The sequence below is a fragment of the Rhinolophus sinicus genome, linkage group LG06 (genome assembly GCF_036562045.2).
Source record: "Rhinolophus sinicus isolate RSC01 linkage group LG06, ASM3656204v1, whole genome shotgun sequence".
NCBI lineage: Eukaryota > Metazoa > Chordata > Mammalia > Chiroptera > Rhinolophidae > Rhinolophus > Rhinolophus sinicus.
This window is the reverse complement of record NC_133756.1, coordinates 78,303,587-78,324,992: the sequence shown is the minus strand read 5'-3', so window position 1 is coordinate 78,324,992 and position 21,406 is coordinate 78,303,587. Positions and strand designations below refer to the sequence as shown.

General features: G+C 40.9%; 1 protein-coding gene across 3 annotated transcripts in view; it reads right to left on the bottom strand.

Annotated features, from left to right (window-relative positions):
• Positions 1-19,210, bottom strand: part of EXOC2 (exocyst complex component 2) — a 246,195-nt gene extending 226,985 nt beyond the window's left edge. For all 3 annotated transcript variants that reach the window (XM_019714889.2, XM_074335319.1, XM_074335320.1), the window contains exon 1: positions 19,076-19,210. The gene's annotated coding sequence lies outside the window, so the exon portion shown is untranslated. The remainder of the gene's footprint in view (positions 1-19,075) is intronic.
• Between the last annotated feature and the right edge of the window lie 2,196 nt (positions 19,211-21,406).

The following is a 21,406-nucleotide window of genomic DNA, read 5'->3' as shown; positions in this document are numbered from 1 at the left end:
ACATACAATTATGTACAGTACTTGGTAATGATAATAAACGACTATGTTATTTACTGGTTTATGTGTTTACTATACTATACTTTTTATCATTGTTTTAGACTGTACTCTTTCTACTTTTTTTTTATTAAAAAGTTTGCTGAGAAACAATATGCCACGTTTAGCCTGCAGCAGTCTCATACATCTGTTTAGCCGTGTCTCGGATCTTGACTGCATCATTTTCTCTTGTGCTTGACTTAATCTCGTGTTGTTTTATAAATGTAGTGTAGCCTAAGTGTGCAGTGTTTATAAGGTCCACAGCAGTGTGCAGTAAGTCCTAAGCCTTCACATCCACTCCCCACTCACTCCCTGACTCATCCAGAGCAACTTCTGGTCCTATAAGCTCTATTCACGGTAAATGCCCTTATACAGGTGTGTCATTATTTTTCTTTTATACCATACTTTCACTGAACTCTTTCTTTGTTACCACTGTGTACAATTCAGTATTCAGTACAGTAACATGCTGTACAGACTTGTAGCCCAGGAGCGACAGGCTGCACCACACAGCCCTGGTGTGCAGTGGGCTGCCCTTTGTAGGTGTGTGTAAGTGCAGGCTATGATTTTCGCACAACGACAAAATTGCCTAATGATGCATTTCTCACAACATATTCCCATTTTAGCGCACATGACTGCACTGAAACTCAAGGTTAAAAGTAGTAGGAAAAGCAGTAGAGCAACAAGAAGCTCAATACATTCACCCTGCTGGAAAATGTTAGTTATGGACATTGTCAGTGACGTCAGTAATGGTCATTCTAGTCCTGAAGGATGCACCAATCACAGCAACTCCATTCCAGCAGGACCGCAGGGAGCCGGAAATGAAGAAGCTAAACAATGAAAAATCCTAATTGATATTGAGTCTATACATGTTTACTTTTAAGTTACTTATAACAAAATACTTCACCATCTCAACACAAATGCTCAGGGATGACAGAGAGGAACAAAATTACAAAACTACTGCTAAGCCATTTATAGTGGAATAATTACAAAAATATATTGTTCTAAATTTGTATTATTGCATAAAAAGTTTCATTTGTCTCGACTTGTCAGATCTTTATGATGAAATTAACCAATTATCACTGCTGACAAATACAGTAATTGCAGTAAACAGGACTGCCGAAATCAATGTAGAGTCTAAAAAAAGGTCACAGAATCAGCTGTCAGCTAAAATGGGTTAATTTTATTAAAGCTGTTAAACATGACAGTATGTCATGTAACTCCCAGATTCTTTTACATGAGCAGACTTGGATTAATTTGACCTAAATTTTGTATAATAGCGTTCCCAATTTCTAAAAATACATCAACTTTATTACTTATCTTAAAATTTCTGCTTTACTGCTCTAGCTCTACCTCAAAAGAAACTTCTTCAAGGCCATATATCTTGACATAGTGAAAGCAAAATAATCACAGCACTCAGCGGTGTCATTAACATTTCTGAGCCGAAGGGGATTTAAACAGGCAGATGCTTTGTAAAGTGCCTGCTGGGACAGCCTGGGCGCAGAGCTGAGACTGCACCACAGCTGTGAGGGATTGACGCTGCTAGCTACGGAATCAGGCTTAGGAGAAACTCTGGGCACAATTCCGGCATCCGAAATAAATTAAAGTAAACAGTCATGCTCTCTCTCATCCACCCTGTTAGCAGCCTCTGGGCTGAATGGAGACCACACACTCAGACCACACAGCGCCAGCTGAACTCCTCGCACGCAACATCTACAAGCTGTCACTCGGCAGCGCAGAGAGAGGGAGGAGGGCAGAGGGCTGGGGGAGGGGGCATGGAGAGAGAGAAAAGGAGCAGAGACAGAGAGGGAGCGGGGAGATGCTGTGTGGTTGGAGAAAGGGAAAAACCTCCCTGAGAAAACACTCTGGCCTTGGCCTCTGTAGCCTTGACCTGTACTCCACATATGAATAGAGAAGTTGGTGAAGGATTAACAAAGAGTCCAGTTAACATCAATTAACCTCCTATCCATCACAGGTCCAAAAAAAAAGATAGTTACCATTATAAAAGCATTTCATTAAAATAAAGACGATGGCCACATTTTCTTATAAATTACAACATATACTTAAATAAATGCATTTTCTTGTAAATTTGTATTATATTGGTTTTAACCTGTTTGCCTCTTTTTCTTTAACGAAGCACACCGAATGAATTTAAAGTGTTCCTTCAAAAGAGATCAGAACATTTTAATTTTATAATTAGTCCATATTTTATTGTGGCACAATCTTTAATTTTCCAAAATATTTATGGGTAGAATAAAAGACAGCAAATTATTTTTTTTCATAACTTCAGACTAAAAATTCATATAAAAAATAACTAGGAGTATTAATATGAAGAGAAAAAAAAAACAGAAAATGTAACCACAAAAGTAGCTTTAGAATGATTAACCCAAATGTTTTTACTATTCAATAAAGAAGAATTTTGCTCATTTAAATAGCAGACAAGAAATCTGAACAGAAAGAGTGAGCAGGTGTCTTACGCCACCAGGTCCACAGAGAGAGGCTCAGCTCAGCTAAAGAGATAAGGCCAAGAGCTGGAAATACAGAAGTTCTGACTCACTGAAGACTTGGAGAACCTTCACCAAATAGGCCAAGAAAAGTCTCCTGGTGTTAAAGCACTATTTTCTTAGATCAGGCCATAGAAAAGTACAAGTTTTCCTCAAAAAAACACCCCCCAAAAAAATAATTTAAAGCCTCCCAAACCCTACTCCTCCCCATGCTACTCCAACTTGCATCAAAGGAGAGCAAATCAGAAAGAGGGACTCTCAAGGCCCCAGCCCAGCCCCAGTGAACATCTACATCTGAGACATTTGTATGCACATTAACGTTTGACAAGCACCAAGTAGACTTATCCAGTCCAGAGCCATCTTGGATCCAAAGGCCCCAGAATATTCTGGTTGCAGCACTGCCTAATGAGTTTCAACAAAAAATTATACTCAACTAGACTCTCAGGGCCACCCAGGAACATAACCAAACTACAGAATTCACGACGTCTTCCTTGAATCATGTTCAACCTATTCCAGAATACATGTGCCCATTGGGGCTGGGCTGGGTCAGGCACGGAGGGATCACCCAGAGATATTAGGAAACCGGTCTTAAAGAACGATAATTCACTTCCTTCAGTTTTCAATAAACTCAGACTCAACTATTCCTGAACAGGATCAAGGTCGTTATATCAGCTCTGCCACACACTTTACCATCTAACAGCACAGGGTGGGACAAATCTTAGAGACAGGGTGATGAACTCTTCAGTCCAATTGGCTCTCCTGAGCTCGTACATAACTGATCTGTTACATAAATACTTGATTACCCATCTAGTCTCTTAAAACAAGCACTGGATTCCATCTTAATTAGAAATGTTAGTTAAAAGTCTCTTTTATTTCCCAGGAACCATAAAATCTTCTGCCTTAGCAGGCTAAGTCTCTTCCTAGAGGGCAATTATCTTCACTACATTTCACAGCGAAAAGCTGTAGGTCTAAAAATGGCTGGTGCTCTAACTCATTACACTGGCATTGATGATATATCAAAAATGAAACAGGCCAGTGCAAATCCATTCCCCCTCTACCATCACCCCGCTAAAAAAAAAAAAAAAAAAAAAAAAGAAACAAAAACATCAAAGAAGATACACTACTTAATGGAAGGAAGAAGAGAGGTTTCATGTAAAAGCATAACACTGTTCACTCATCAATATATTGCCAATTGTTCCTATGCCCCATCATGCCCCCTTTATTAGATCTACATTGGGTGGACAAAACATAATTTTTTGAAACATAGTTTTTCAGGAAAATAAACATGTCCAGGTGTTTTGTTTTCTTTTGCTTTCCCAGAAAGACAGATAACCTGAACAATACTGAAGAAATCATTATCAAATAAAATCGGTTTCTACCTTTGTTTAGTCTATCAAGAGGATTGGGGATATATATAGAAATTGCTCACCAGCACCTCGACAGATGACAGTGTTGGATTCCTATCCTTCAGTAAAACAAAGCGATAAAGATAAACTAGGATTTGGGACAAAGAAGTACCTTCAGATTGTTCAGTCAAAGCAAATACAATGGTACCTCAGTTTTCGAACGTAATCCATTCCAGAAGACTGGAAGACCATTCAAGTTCTGAAACGTTCAAAAACACCCAACAGCTAGGCCTCAGGATCTTGCACTCAGCAGAAGCCGCACGACAATGTTCGACTTCTGAGGCGTGTTCGAAAACCGAAGCATTTACTTCTGGCTTTACGGCATTCGTAAACCGAAATGTTCATCAACAGAGACTTTTGAAAACCGAGGTACTACTGTACTTATTAAGCATATGCAATTTCTCAGACACTACGCTGGGAAAATTATAGTAACAAGATTTTGTAACAAAGAGGTCATGGATGACCTTGCTCTTCAGTAGTGTGATGAGTACCAAAACTAAACAGAGTGGGATGAGTGAAAAGTGGAGTATAAAGAACTATTTAAGAAATTTGGTTGGGAAGGGAAGAAGAGGGAGGAATTTTACAGAGGAATGTGAAATCAGAGGAGGATGCCACTTTGTTATTGTTGATGTTTTTCTGTTTTTGTTTTATTGTTGTCTGTGTCTAAGCATGTCTAAAGGCTGACAGGAAGGAGCCTTTGGCAAGAGATGAACAACTGATTGGATGAATGCTCCCAAAGGCAGGAGTGGATGGGATACAGAGGCCAGGTACAGGGATCTGTCTGAGTGTAAATATAACCTCTTTCAGTGTAACTAGGGAAGAAGAAAAGTTTTTTCGGAAAAAAGAGCATGGGCTTCATCTCTCATAACTGTATTCTGAAGTGGGTGGCAAGATTATCTATGAATGCGACAGCATAGGAACTTATGCTCAGGCGAAGCAATATTAGATGGCCAGGAGGAAGGCGGGATAAGCTGACCACAAAAGTGCCATCACTCCATCACCCCTTACACAAAAATGCAGACATAACTGACTATGATTTCCCTTCTGTTTACTTCCATCCAGAGGTAAAACTGTTATTCACCATGCGCAGCTGATCCAAGTTTGACTGCTATACGACCTTCCTGGGATGGCGACAATGACCAGTCCACCATCTTGCACCACAGCACAGCCTCAGAACATGTGGTTACCAGCCAACTGTACCAGTAAAGAAAGCCTGCCACTTTCAAACAGTCCGCCACTTTGGGGCAAGCCCCCTTGGTCCCCAACTTACAAAAGCAGCCAAGCAGAGTCAGCCCACAAGGCAGCTCGAAGGACCCTCCTTTCCTCTGTGCTGCCTCCCCTGTGCTCAATCATAAGCTTAATAAGATCTGGATTTTTTTCTGGGGTTTCCTCTTGATTTCTATCCTGGAAAACTCAAGAACCCCAATGCTGGTAGCAAGAGTATAGATTAGGTGAAAGTATGAGGGGTTTGAGAATAGTAGAAAATACTTCAAATAGTTTCTACAAAGAACATAATCAAATGCTGACAAGGAAAACTCTAGGAAATTCTTTGATGACCAGTGGAAATTGGTGAACATGAATTTACAGGGGTATACAACCAGATACTAGGATTTTCCCCAGCTGGTGTCAGCAACTCAGTTCAAACATTAAAGAAGGTAAAAAACTGAGATGGTCCAGCAAAAGGCTACAGAAAGATGACAGTACAACTGAGCATGCTGGTATGAAAGAGTGACCAAAGATCAGGAGTAACTGAGGTAACTGAGTGAGGGTTAGAAAGATGAAAGACAGACTTCCGGAAAAATGGCGGCGTGAGGTGAGCCTCTGTAAAGCTCCCCTGGAATTTACAGAGAATCGAACAACAAAAACCCCACAAATGACTCCCTGCACAGCAGACAGGCAAGACGAAGAGGCCCACTACCGACTGAAATCACCTACAGGTGGGAGATTCGCACGAGTGGGGGGAGGAGGAAACGGAGAAGTGCACGGAGACAGAGCCGCGCGGGCGCAGGACGCAGACCTAGCACAGTGCGCCGAGCTCGCTGCCTCCCGGAGCTACCGCAGCTGCGGGAGAGGGAAGAACTCGGACTGCTAGGGCTCCGGTAGGGATCCACAGGGCTGAGGGGACAGCATATAACACGGCTGAACCCAACGCTCACGGCAGAGACCTCGGAGAAAAGACTGAGGGAAAAAGGCTGAAAACAGTGGTTTAAGCCCGCACTGCCGAGCAGAGAACGGAGCCTTAGGCACTGAGACTAGCCGCCCCCTCCCTCGCCTCCCAGAGCTCGCCCCGCCCCCACCTGCCCGGTGCTAGAAGCGAAACAGTAGCAGTGTCAGATCAAAACAACAGAAAATTTGCTGTTTTGAGAACTGTGGGCCTCAGACACAAATTCACAGCCCAACTAGTTCCGGCAAAGGGGAGGGAGCTGTGGAAGCAGGACCGGCTGTGGTGGTGGTTGCCGCCATTGCTCTGGGCCACCTCTCACAACTTACCCCGCCCCTGGCCCCACCTATCTGGGCGGATCCCTGCAGGAGTAAAAAGAACTGCTGAAACGTACGGGCTCTCAATCAGCAGCTGGAAGAGCTTTGGAACATCAAAAGCTCTCCGCATACCCACCGGGACACTGCGCCCTGTGACCAAGACGAACTATTAACAGAGGAGAAGCTCGTCTCCCAGGGAATCCCCCCATTGTGTAAGAAGCAGGAATAGTGCAGAGAAAACAGCACTACCGTATGGGAGAAGAAAAATAAATTGCAGTTGGAGAAATAATAAGATATTCTACCAACAAGTACTGGAAAACAAAAGAAAGACCTCTTCCTATCAACCTGTTGCAGAAGTCACTCCTGTAGATGTCTAGGAAGAGAAATAGTAAACCAGTAATCGCCATGAATAACCAAGGCAACAAGATAGCTCAGAAAGAAAGTGAAAAATCTCCAGAGAAGGCACTTAAAGATACAGAAATATGTGACTTAAGTGACAGAGAATTCAAGATTGCAGTTCTGAAAAAAACTCAATGAGATACAAGAAAACACAGATAGGCAGTTAAATGAACTCAGAAACTCAATCAAAGAATAGCATGAGCATTTTATGAAAGAGATTGAAATTTTAAAAAAGAACCAAATAGAATTTCTGGAGATTAAGAACTCAATAGAAGAAATTAAGAATGAAATCACCAGCTTAGGTAGTAGAGTTGACCAGATGGAGGAAAGAATCAGTGACATCGAACATAAAAACCTGGAAATGACACAGATAGAAGACGAAAGAGACTTGAGACGTAAAAGAAATGAAAGAACTCTACAAGAACTTTCTGACTCCATCAGAAAGAGCAACATAAGAATAATGGGCATACCAGAAGGAGAAGAGAGAAGGGAACAGAGAATATATTCAAACAAATTGTCGAAGAGAACTTCCCAAATCTGTGGACAGAACTGGACCCTTGAATCCAAGAAGCAAATAGAACACATAATTGCCTCAATCCCAAGAGGCCTTCTCCAAGACACATTGTACTGAAGCTGTCTAAAATCAAGGACAAAGAAAGAATCCTCAAGGCAGCCCAGGAAAAGAAGACGGTAACTTACAAAGGAAAGCCCATTAGATTATCATCAGATTTTTCACCAGAAACTCTACAAGCCAGGAGGGAGTGGGAACAAATATTCAAACGATTGAAAGAGAGAAATTATGAGCCAAGAATAATATATCCAGCAAAGATATCCTTTAGATATGAAGGAGGAATAAAGACCTTTTCAGACATACAGAAGCTGAGGGAATTTTCTAATACACGACCTGCACTACAAGAAATACTAAAGGAGGCTATTCGACCACCATCAACAGGGACAATTTGTGGCAACCAAAACTCAAAAAGAGGGAGAGTAAAGGCCTGAACCGAATATGGGAATGGAGAAAGTAAGCTGAAGAAAATGGAATACTCTAAATATCAAACTTTCTTTTACATAAACTTAAGGGTAACCACTCAAAATAAATCCAGAATTGAAATATATACTGAAATAAAAGAAGAAACAGAGGGAAACATCATAGAATACCACCACACAGAAATAATAGACAACAACAAAAAGGCAAAGAAACAATGGAGACACAGCCTTACCAGAAAACTAAAGATAAATGATAGGAAATCCTCACATATCAATAATCACCCTAAATGTAAATGGACTGAACTCACCAATAAAAAGGCACAGAGTAGCAGATTGGATCAAAAAACTAAACCCAACCATATGCTGTCTCCAAGAGACACATCTCAGCTACAAGGAAAAGCATACACTCAAAGTGAAAGGGTGGAAATTGACACTCCAAGCAAATGTTGCCCAGAGAAAATCAGGTGTAGCCATAATGATATCAGATGAAACAGACTTCAGGGTGAAAAAGATAACAAGAGACAAAGATAGACATTTCATAATGGTGAAGGGGAGTGTACAACAAGAAGACATAACAGTCATCAATATTTATGCCCCCAATCAGGGAGCACCAAGCAACTACTAACAGAACTAAAGGGAGAAACTGACCAAAACACAATTATACTAGGGGACTTAAATACATCATTGACAGCTATGGATAGATCATCCAAACAGAAAATAAATAACGAAATAGTAGCCCTAAATGACACATTAGATGAAATGGACATAATTGACATTTATAGAGCACTTCATCCTACAACATCAGACTATACATTCTTTTCTAGTGTACATGGAACATTCTCAAGGATAGACCATATATTGGGACATAAAATCAGTCTCAACAAATTTAAGAAGATTGAAATCATACCATGCATATTCTCTGATCACAAGGCTTTGAAATTGGATATCAACTGTAAAAAGAAAGCGGGAAAAAACACAAATACATGGAGACTAAACAACATACTTTTAAAGAAGGACTGGGTCAAAGAAGAAATTAGAGGAGAGATCAAAAGATACATAGAAACAAATGACAATGAAAATACATCCTACCAAAATTTTGGGGATGCAGCGAAAGCAGTTTTAAGAGGGAAACTTATCTCATTACAGGCCTATCTCAAGAAACAAGAAAATGCCCAAATAAATAACCTCATGTTACATTTTAAAGAACTAGAAAAAGAAGAACAAGTAAAACCCAAGGTCAGCAGAAGAAAGGAAATAATAAAAATTAGAGCAGAACTAAATGAAATAGAAAACAAAAAGACAATAGAAAAAATTAATGTGACAAAGAGCTGGTTCTTTGAAAAGATTAACAAAATTGACAAACCCTTGGCTAGACTTACTAAGATAAAAAGAGAGAAGACACTGATTAACAAAATCAGAAACGTAAAAGGGGAAGTTATCACGGACACCACAGAAATACAAAGGATCATCCAAGAATACTATGAAGGACTATATGCCACCAAATTCAACAACCTAGAAGAAATGGACAAGTTCTTAGAAACATATAGCCTTCCAAGGCTGAACCATGAAGAACTGGAAAATCTAAACAGACCGATCACCAGTAACTAAATTGAATCAGTCATCCAAAACCTTCCCAAAAGCAAAAGTCCGGGACCAGATGGCTTCACTAGTGAATTCTACCAAACCTTCAAAGAGGATCTAATACCAATTCTGCACAAACTCTTCCAAAAATTGAAGAAGAGACAGTACTCCTAACTCATTTTATGAGGCCAACATTACCCTGATACCAAAACCTGGTAAGGACAGCACAAAAAAGAAAACTACAGACCAATATCTCTAATGAATACCGATGCAAAAATCCTAAATAAAATTCTAGCAAATCGAATACAACAATGCATTAAAAAGATTATTCATCACGACCAAGTGGGGTTCATCCTCGGGCACAAGGATGGTTCAACATACGAAAATCCATCAATGTGATACATCACATAAACAAAATAAAGGACAAAAATCATATGATTATATCAATTGATGCAGAAAAGCATTTGACAAGATACAACATCCATTTATGATTAAAACACTTAATAAAATGGGTATAGAAGGAAAATACCTTAACATAATAAAGGCCATATATGACAAGCCCTCTGCTAATCTCATAATTAATGGAGAAAACTGAAGCCCTTTGCTCTACGTTCAGGAACACGACAGGGCTGTCCCCTATCACCTCTGCTTTTCAACATAGTGTTAAAGTCCTTGCCAGAGCAATCAGGCAAGAGAAAGAAATAAAAGGCATCCAAATTGGGAATGAAGAAGTTAAATTATCACTCTTTGCAGATGACATGATGCTATATATAGAAAACCCTAAAGACTCCACCAAAAAGCTATTAGAAACAATCAACTAATACAGTAAAGTTGCTGGCTACAAAATCAACGCACAAAAGTCCATTGCCTTCCTATATACTAACAATGAAATCTCAGAAAAGAAATACAAAAAACAATTCCTTTTGCAATTGCAGCAAAAAGAATAAAATACCTAGGAATAAACTTAACCAAGGATGTGAAAGACCTATATGCTGAAAACTATAAGACATTTTTGAAAGAAATTGAAGAAGACACAAAGAAATGGAAAGACATTCCGTGCTCATGGATTGGAAGAATCAACATAGTTAAAATGGCCATATTACCCAAAGCAATATACAGATTCAATGCAATCCCCATCAAAATCCCAATGGCATATTTTAAAGAAATAGAACAAAAAATCATCTGATTTGTTTGGAACCACAAAAGACCCCGAATAGCCAAAGCAATCTTAAGAAAAAAGAACTATAATGGAGGTATCACACTTCCTGACTTTGGCCTGTACTACAGGGCCACAATAATCAAAACAGCATGGTATTGGCAGAAAAACAGACACATAGACCAATGGAATAGAATTGAGAACCCAGAAATAAAACCACATAAATATGGACAGATAATTTTGACAAAGAAGCTAAAACATACAATGGAGCAAAGACAGCCTCTTCAATAAATGGTGCTGGGAGAATTGGATAGCCACGTGCAAAAGAATGAAACTGGACTGCTATTTGTCACCATGTACCAAAGTTAATTCAAAATGGATCAAAGACTTAAGCATAAGACCTGACACAATAAACTGCATAGAAGAAAACATAGGTACTAAACTTATGGACCTTGGGTTCAAAGAGCATTTTATGAACTTGACTCCAAAGGCAATGGAAGTAAAAGCTAAAATAAACGAATGGGACTATATGAAACTTAAAAGCTTCTGCACAGCAAAAGAAACCATTGACAAAATAAAGAGGCCACCAACTGAATGGGAGAAGATTTTTGCAAACAGTGCCTCCGATAAGGGCTAGTATCCAGAATATACAAGGAACTCATGCAACTCAACAACAAAAAACAAACAACCCAATTGAAAAATGGGCAGAGGACTTGAAGAGACATTTCTCCAAAGAGGACATACAAATGGCAAATAGACATATGAAAAATGCTCAACATCACTAATCATCAGAGAAATGCAAATCAAAACCACAATGAGATATCACCTCACCCCAGTCAGAATGGCTATCATCAACAAGACAAATAGTAACAAATGTTGGAGAGGCTGTGGAAAAAGGAACCCTCATACACTGTTGGTGGGAATGCAGACTGGTGCAGCCGTTATGGAAGGCAGTGTGGAGGTTCCTCAAAGAATTACGAATAGAATTGCCATATGACCCAGCAATCCCTCTCCTGGGTATCTACCCAAAAATCTGAAAACATTTAGAGATAAAGACACGTGTGCTCAATGTTCATTGCAGCTTTGTTTACGGTGGCCAAGACATGGAAACAACCAAAATGTCCTTCGATAGATGAATGGATAAAGAAGTTGTGGTACATATACACAATGGAATACTATTCGCAGTGAGAAAAGATGATATAGGAACATTTGTGACAACATGGATGGATCTTGAGAGAGTAATGCTGAGCGAAACAAGTCAGACAGAAAAGCAGAGAACCATGTGATTTCACTGATATGTGGTATATAAACCAAAAACAACAAAAGAACAAGACAAACAAATGAGAAACAGAAACTCATAGACACGGACAATAGTTTAGTGGTTGCCAGAGGGTAAGGGGGGTGGGGGTGGAGGTGAGGGTAAGGGGGATCGAATATATGGTGATGGAAGAAGTGACTCTGGGTGATGAACACACAATGGGATTTATAGATGATGTAATACAGAATTGTACACCTGAAATCTATGTAATTTTACTAACAATTGTCACCCCAATAAATTTAATTTAAAAAAAAAAAAGAAAGAAATAGTAGCCCTAAATGACACATTAGATGAAATGGACATAATTGACATTTATAGAGCACTTCATCCTAAAACATCAGACTACACATTCTTTTCTAGTGTACACGGAACATTCTCAAGGATAGACCATATACTGGGACATAAAATCAGTCTCAACAAATTTAGGAAGATTGAAATCATACCATGCATATTCTCTGATCACAAGGCTTTGAAATTGGATATCAACTGTAAAAAGAAAGCGGGGAAAAACACAAATACATGGAGATTAAACAACATACTTTTAAAGAAGGACTGGGTCAAAGAAGAAATTAGAGGAGAGATCAAAAGATACATAGAAACAAATGACAATGAAAATACATCCTACCAAAATTTTTGGGATGCAGCAGAAGCAGTTTTAAGAGGGAAATTTATCTCATTACAGGCCTATCTCAAGAAACAAGAATACTCCCAAATAAATAACCTCATGTTACAACTTAAAGAACTAGAAAAAGAAGAATAAGTAAAACCCAAGGTCAGCAGAAGAAAGGAAATAACAAAAATTAGAGCAGAACTAAATGAAATAGAGAACAAAAGACAATAGAAAAATTAATGTGACAAAGAGCTGGTTCTTTGAAAAGATTAACAAAATTGACAAACCCTTGGCTAGACTTACTAAGATAAAAGAGAGAAGACACTGATTAACAAAATCAGAAACATAAAAGGGAAGTTATCACGGACACCACAGAAATACAAAGGATCATCCAAGAATACTATGAAGGACTATATGCCACCAAATTCAACAACCTAGAAGAAATGGACAAGTTCTTAGAAACATATAGCCTTCCAAGGCTGAACCATGAAGAACTGGAAAATCTAAACAGACCGATCACCAGTAACGAAATTGAATCAGTCATCCAAAACCTTCCCAAAAGCAAAAGTCCGGGACCAGATGGCTTCACTAGTGAATTCTACCAAACCTTCAAAGAGGATCTAATACCAATCCTGCAGAAACTCTTCCAAAAAATTGAAGAAGAGACAGTACTCCCTAACTCATTTTATGAGGCCAACATTACCCTGATACCAAAACCTGGTAAGGACAGCACAAAAAAAGAAAACTACAGACCAATATCTCTGATGAATACCGATGCAAAAATCCTAAATAAAATTCTAGCAAATCGAATACAACAATGCATTAAAAAGATTATTCATCACGACCAAGTGGGGTTCATCCCGGGGCACAAGGATGGTTCAACATATGCAAATCCATCAATGTGATACATCACATAGACAAAATAATGGATAAAAATTATATGATCATATCAATAGATGCAGAGAAGCATTTGACAAGATACAACATCCATTTATGCTTAAAACTTTTAATAAAATGAGTATAGAAGGAAAATACCTTAACATAATAAAGGCCATATATGACAAGCCCTCTGCTAATCTCATAATTAATGGAGAAAAACTGAAGCCCTTTGCTCTACGTTCAGGAACACGACAGGGCTGGTCCCTATCACCTCTGCTTTTCAACATAGTGTTGGAAGTCCTTGCCAGAGCAATCAGGCAAGAGAAAGAAATAAAAGGCATCCAAATTGGGAATGAAGAAGTTAAATTATCACTCTGTGCAGATGACATGATGCTATATATAGAAAACCCTAAAGACTCCACCAAAAAGCTATTAGAAACAATCAACGAATACAGTAAAGTTGCTGGCTACAAAATCAACGCACAAAAGTCCATTGCCTTCCTATATACTAACAATGAAATCTCAGAAAAGAAATACAAAAACAATTCCTTTTGCAATTGCAGCAAAAAGAATAAAATACCTAGGAATAAACTTAACCAAGGATGTGAAAGACCTATATGCTGAAAACTATAAGACATTTTTGAAAGAAATTGAAGAAGACACAAAGAAATGGAAAGACATTCCGTGCTCATGGATTGGAAGAATCAACATAGTTAAAATGGCCATATTACCCAAAGCAATATACAGATTCAATGCAATCCCCATCAAAATCCCAATGGCATATTTTAAAGAAATAGAACAAAAATCATCAGATTTGTTTGGAACCACAAAAGACCCCGAATAGCCAAAGCAATCTTAAGAAAAAGAACAATAATGGAGGTATCACACTTCCTGACTTTGGCTTGTACTACAGGGCTACAATAATCAAAACAGCATGGTATTGGCAGAAAACAGACACATAGACCAATGGAATAGAATTGAGAACCCAGAAATAAAACCACATAAATATGGACAGATAATTTTTGACAAAGAAGCTAAAACATACAATGGAGCAAAGACAGCCTCTTCAATAAATGGTGCTGGGAGAATTGGATAGCCACGTGCAAAAGAATGAAACTGGACTGCTATTTGTCACCATGTACCAAAGTTAATTCAAAATGGATCAAAGACTTAAGCATAAGACCTGACACAATAAACTGCATAGAAGAAAACATAGGTACTAAACTTATGGACCTTGGGTTAAAGAGCATTTTATGAACTTGACTCCAAAGGCAATGGAAGTAAAAGCTAAAATAAACGAATGGGACTATATGAAACTTAAAAGCTTCTGCACAGCAAAAGAAACCATTGACAAAATAAAGAGGCCACCAACTGAATGGGAGAAGATTTTTGCAAACAGTGCCTCCGATACGGGGCTAGTATCCAGAATATACAAGGAACTCATGCAACTCAACAACAAAAAACAAACAACCCAATTGAAAAATGGGCAGAGGACTTGAAGAGACATTTCTCCAAAGAGGACATACAAATGGCAAATAGACATATGAAAAAATGCTCAACATCACTAATCATCAGAGAAATGCAAATCAAAACCACAATGAGATATCACCTCACCCCAGTCAGAATGGCTATCATCAACAAGACAAATAGTAACAAATGTTGAAGAGGCTGTGGAGAAAAAGGAACCCTCATACACTGTTGGTGGGAATGCAAACTGGTGCAGCCGTTATGGAAGGCAGTGTGGAGGTACCTCAAAAAATTACGAATAGAATTGTCATATGACCCAGCAATCCCTCTCCTGGGTATCCACCCAAAAAATCTGAAAACATTTAGAGATAAAGACACGTGTGCTCCAATGTTCATTGCAGCTTTGTTTACGGTGGCCAAGACATGGAAACAACCAAAATGTCCTTCGATCGATGAATGGATAAAGAAGTTGTGGTATATATACACAATGGAATACTATTCGGCGGTAAGAAAAGATGATATAGGAACATTTGTGACAACATGGATGGATCTTGAGAGAGTAATAATGAGCGAAATAAGTCAGACAGAAAAAGCGGAGAACCATGTGATTTCACTGATATGTGGTATATAAACCAAAAACAACAAAAGAACAAGACAAACAAATGAGAAACAGATACTCATAGACACAGATAATAGTTTAGTGGTTGCCAGAGGGTAAGGGGGTGGGGGTGGGGGTGGGAGATGAGGGTAAGGGGGATCAAATATATGGTGATGGAAGGAGAACTGACTCTGGGTGATGAACACACAATGGGATTTATAGATGATGTAATACAGAATTGTACACCTGAAATCTATGTAATCTTACTAACAATTGTCACCCCAATAAATTTAATAAAGTAAAATTAAAAAAAAAAAAAAAGAAAGATGAAAGACTGTAAGCACAGAGTGGTAGGTTTGAGTTTTGGGTTTCAGAAGGGGACCAGTTTCAGATTGGGGCATGTCAGTCCTGCTCCCCCACCACCAAGTACCCAAGGGCCATAGGCAATGGCCATAGTGCAGTCTGGGCCTACAGCTCTCAGCAGGCTCTACCTTCTCCTTTTGTCCCTTCCAGTTGTTAGTTTCTCTTTGGGCTCACTATCCCTTGTTTGCTCCCTCATGCTGCCCACACCTCTGCAAGTAGTCCCTTTATTAAAATCTCTTTATTTGAACCACCTGGCATGAATTCTGATTCCTGCTGAGACCCCAATTTATCCAGATACACATCATGTCAATCACATGGGGCTTTCATTAAAATTAAACTAAAACCAAATATTCCTGGCTTTTTTGTCTTGTTGTGCCTTTCAGTAAATCTGTAACATAATAAAAGTTAAAATCATATACCTTCCAAAATCACAGAACTTTGTAAGTGGAAAAGGCCTTAAAAAAATTCATCAAAGCTTACAGATGAAACTAAGGGCCAAACCTGCCAACACAGCAAAGCTGGCAAGCAGCAGAGGCAGAAGCATGCAGGGCTGCATAGTGATGACCAAAGCTAACTCAGTGCCAGGTAAGATTCCAGGGGCCTGCTTGGCTCTACCTTGGGACAGTTTTCTTTCTGATGAACTAAAACCCAGTTTTCCTAAGTCCTGATGTCCACTATTCTTTCCATTCTTAGCACCAAGAGTTACTGTAAGTGGGAAATAGTAAGTAGAGGAATTACTGAAACCAAAACCATAAATAAAGCAAACTGTATGGCCCACCCCAGCAAAAAGCTAAAGAATGTTCATTAAGATTTTTAGCAAACCTAATACAATTTTTCCAGGAAAAAAAAGGGGGGGGGGGGGGACGACTAAATGGGTTTCAAATTCCTGTGCCTGACCTTCAAGGCACCCCATAATCCAAAATGCTCTCATTTACCAGCCAGTGAGCCTTTGTTCCTGGTGTGCTGCCCAGATGTTCACCTGCCTTCCCTCTGAAGGGCAGCATCACAGGCTGACTTCAATGAAGCCTCCCAATTACTCCACCCCAATACATGCTTCCCTTCTCTGAATTCCTGCTGTACTTAAACTTAATACTATAGTTTAGTTCTTAGCCATTCTTTGAGAGGGCAAAAATGCCCCTTCTGAATGTAGGCTAACATTATTTTATTTCTAATGTGAGTGTCAGGCTATATGCTAAAATTGGGAGATACAAAAATGACCAAGAGTAAACCCTGTCCAGCAAGAGTTTAGTCTTTTGACAGACATGTAAATACCAGTCATAGTTATAGCCCCGAAGACAAGGATAAGACAAGTGCTATGTGGTTATAGGATTCACTGAGTTGGAAATTTCCAAAGCAGGAAGAACTTTTAGAAATAATCTAGTTTTGTGTATTCTCTGACTACAGGGAAAAGAAAACTGAAGCCCAAGAGGCTAAGTAACTCAGCCCAGGCTACAAAGTAGGTGGGTGGTAGCGCATGGACTAGTAAATGGTTGTTTTGACTAATTTTCAAACTGAGGTCCAAGGATGCAACATGAGTATGTCCACAGGTTCAAGATTCATCCGTTCTCTACTTTACTTTAATTTTATGTGTTTTTATCAGTAATTCTTTTAAACTAACATCAACATACACTGAATCACGTGATTATAACTGAACACTACTAACACTGGATTTCACCAGACACTACAGGGGATCCATGGGCACATTTCTCAGGGTCTGAGAACAAGCAACACTTCTAGCATACTGCTTAGCAGTGATCAATGTTATTTTCCTTTCCAGTCAATTGCAGAACCCTCTCTACTCAACACTGGCCTATAACGCATCCATTCAATAAACATTTAAGCTCCTCTATGTGCTAGAAGCTGTACCAGGAATCCCAGATAGATGAGAAGTAAGCTGGTGAAAGGGTGAAAAAGCACAAGTAACTGAGAGATTAACTGTGTAACTAGCATTTCCTATATGGCCTAATTCTGCTACTGGATGACACTAGAAATTGTCCACGGTCCTTTATTAGAAGGCTGCCTTTGCAACATTTTTTGAGTACCAATTTCATTTTCCATAAGATTCATATATAACAGGTTCTCAAATATCTGTGGAATGAAAATTTAACTTAGCAGGTTAATAATCATCTTTTTGAGAGGTGATATTAATAGTTCAAAATGATATTCAATACAGGAAATTAAATGCTTGACAAAGAAAAAAGTTATTTTCTGAAACTTCCAATAGTTGTTCCAAGTTACACTGGAGGATCATGCTTCTCTGCTTAAAATTAGTAAGTTTCTACTTAAATAGAAGAGAACATTTAAGTACTAAACACATATGATCCTCTATTACCACCCTTTGAGTCAACTTTTAACATACAGATAATCCCTGGGAAGCTTTTGGATTTCAGTCCCTTTGCCATTAGTCATTTACACAGAGCCTGGCCAGACTATGCTAACATAAAGTAGTATTTACTCATAAGGACAAGGAACCACGTTCACCTCAGCACTAGCATTTCAATATAGTGCACCCAAATGATTTAATTAAGGTGTGGCTGATTTTTTAAGTATTTTTTAAAGTTTTCCTTGTAGGTTTACTCGGATTCATAAAAACAATGAAAATGTTATTTTCATACTCATTAGTATGATTAACCTTTAGCAATTAAAAATAGCTTATTTCCATTTTAAGACAAGCTCTTTCAAGAACTGTTTATTGGAGTTAAAGAAGTGTCTATTTACTAAATCTTGCGATACCAAGTTAAGCATCACCAGGCTTAATGGACAGAGCACAGTGGTTTGGGGGAGCAGGCACTGAATAACTATAGTGCAGGCTAGTTACCTAAGCACTCTGAGCTTGTTCCCCCTTCTGGAAAATGGGTTTACTACAACAGCACCTACCGCTAATGGCATTGAACCAGTCAGTAAATGTTAAATGCTTACAACAGTGACGGACACCTAGGAGCTGCTCGGTATTGCTCTAAACTGATGCAAACCTAAGCAAAACGTGCCTCACATTCGCTCTGCGAATAAATTCTCAAACCAAACTCCGCGACAACGACGCAGGCGCGCAAGGCAGCAGGTGAGGCGAACTAGGGTCAACGTCCCGGAGTCCCGGGCCCCGCGAGGGGCGCGGACCGCGGCCGCGAGCGCGCGGCTCCCCCCCCGTCACGGTCAGGGACTGGAGAGCGGGGCAAGGGGCTGACCACAGGCGCCGGCGGGCCGCCACCCCCACCCGCCTCTCCAGGAGCGAGGCTCGCCACCCGCCCGTCCGCGCCTGCCAGGGCGAGCCCCCAGCCAGGACCTCCAGGACCACATACCTGCAGCCGGCCTGCCGCCCCTCGGCCCGCTCCGATAAGGCTCCGGCCGCTGTCGCGAACAGCTCTCGGGTCGCAGCCCCACCGCCGCGGCCCGCCACTTCCGCCCGCCGGGAGCGCCGACGGCGTCGATCCGCCGAGCAGTAGAGCGCCGAGTTTTCGATGAGCCGCCCTCTGGGAGCGAGCGGGTGGCGGGGGGGGGGGGGAGGAAGGGGGGAGGGCGGGGAGGGAGCAGGATGCGCCTCGCTGGGTGCGCGGCGCTGTTCTTACCCATGCTCTCAGATACCTTCCAGGAAGCGGAGGAGGACCAACGGGGCGTTTGTGGTGGGCTCTGCGCTGGCTCAGGACGCCATGACTCCCCCCGAGGCCCGGTTAGGTTACACACAAAAGCCACAGGGCCATGCAAGTTACGGAGGAGAATGCCAGGCTACAGCCTGGAAACCCTGCGGGTTGATTTTGTTTAAATTCAACAAATTCAGTGAGCACCTCTACGGCCTAGGCGCTGTGCGGGTGCGCTGGATACACCCAACGGCAGTCACTTCCTTCCAGGATCTCGCTAGGTGGAGGGTAAACCATACCAGGGCAAGAGGAAAAGAAATGTCACAGCGACTGCAGCAGTCTGCAAGAAATTACCGTGGCCATGGCGGGGATGGAAAAAGGTGGTGACGAACATGAGAAAATACTCTTCTGGTTGCTTATATTTTCTTAGCAAAAGAAGCAGCAGGGTCATCCGTGAATAGGAAGGATGAGGGACAACGGAGGTTTGAGGAGAAAGAGTGAAATCTTAGTATTGAATATTGTGAAGCATATTACTAAGAAAATGCGGTAAGATTTCCAGGCAGGCCTGAAGGCGTTCTTGGGATATGCTGTCCTAAATTTAAAATAGAGCCAGTCATCATGCTTGTCCGTTTTGGGCTGTTCTGGTGTAGGTAGGTAGCTGAAAGTTAGTGTAACCAAGGTTGGAGTTTTACAAGGCATAAGGAGCAGGGAGCAAAGGAGTTGAGAGTCTATGCAAAGAAATGGCATAATTGAGGACGATGGAGTTTAAGCTCACATGATGGGGTTTTTAGAGGGGTTTTTCTAGTCCTGGAACTGGCCACTTAAACTGGAAAAGGCGGCAGTCAACTAGGGTGACCCCAGTGAGATAACTGAGTCTTTTCTGGTATCCTGGCTTAATAATAAAGAGTACCCTTTTTACTGTCGAAAGTGTCCCTGTTTGGATGATATATGGTCACCCTAAAGTCACTCCACATTATAAAGAGAGCCCCAAACAATTGGGCTCAGATACTCCTTCAAGGCGTGGAAGGGATTCACCCAACTATCTGTGAGACTGATTGGTACTGGCTGACCTGAAGCATACTGGGAGCTGTGCTTGCTGCCATCGGAGTGGAGCTGAGCATGGGGGCAAAGTTCTTGGGAGAGCTGGCCTGCCATTTGGACTATATGGGACCCAGAGTATGCCATCTGCTTCCAGTCTAGAAGTTCCCAAAGGTAGGAGACCTGTTGGCATGGCTGGTTACAGCTGAATGGAGAGGAGCGTAGCCCTGGGCAGAGGCAGAGCATGGTGGGGCCTTGCCACCTTAGCCCAAGAATTGACATGTGCACCTCACAGAAATTTTGTGTTTGGCCAATCTGTATGTGTCACATGAATGCCCACCAGAGAGCATGCGCAGCAGGGGGCCCCTGTACCCAGGATGATTTGACCAGCCTCTGTCCTGGATCACCTCAGTGTTTTAGAATGGGCCTATTAATGGAGTAGCCATGGTGGCAGGGATGGAGCTGCACGTACTCCTGTCAACAAGGTGATCTAGACAGTGCGACCACCCCCTTCAGCTGCAGTGGCCAATGTGCATTGTTCTTCCCTCGAAGAGACCAGGCAGCCATTTGGTGGCAAGTTGGTTTTCTCAGACCCAGATACATATCCTGGGTTTGGGTTTATCTTCCCTACCTGCAGGGCCTGGCAAGCATCACTGTTGAATTGCTCGCATAGTGTCTGATCTATCATCGTGGAATTTCCCAGGATATCACCTAGGATCAGGGACCCCTAAAGAATGAGAAAAGTACGACAAAGGGGACAACACCACAAGATCACTGATTGTGCCACACATCGCACACCCAGAAGCTGCCATCCTGATAGAACATTAGAATGGCCTCTGAAGGCACAGCTGAGGCTCCAGCTTGAGGAGGGCATTTTGCAGGTTGGGATGCTGTGCTATGGTATGTACTACATATTTTCAATCTAACACCATTGTATGGTGCTGTGTCCCTCATAGAGTCCTGGCTCCTCCAGCAGGGGAGGACGCTTTGCTGGAGGAGCCAGGGGACACAAAGTTC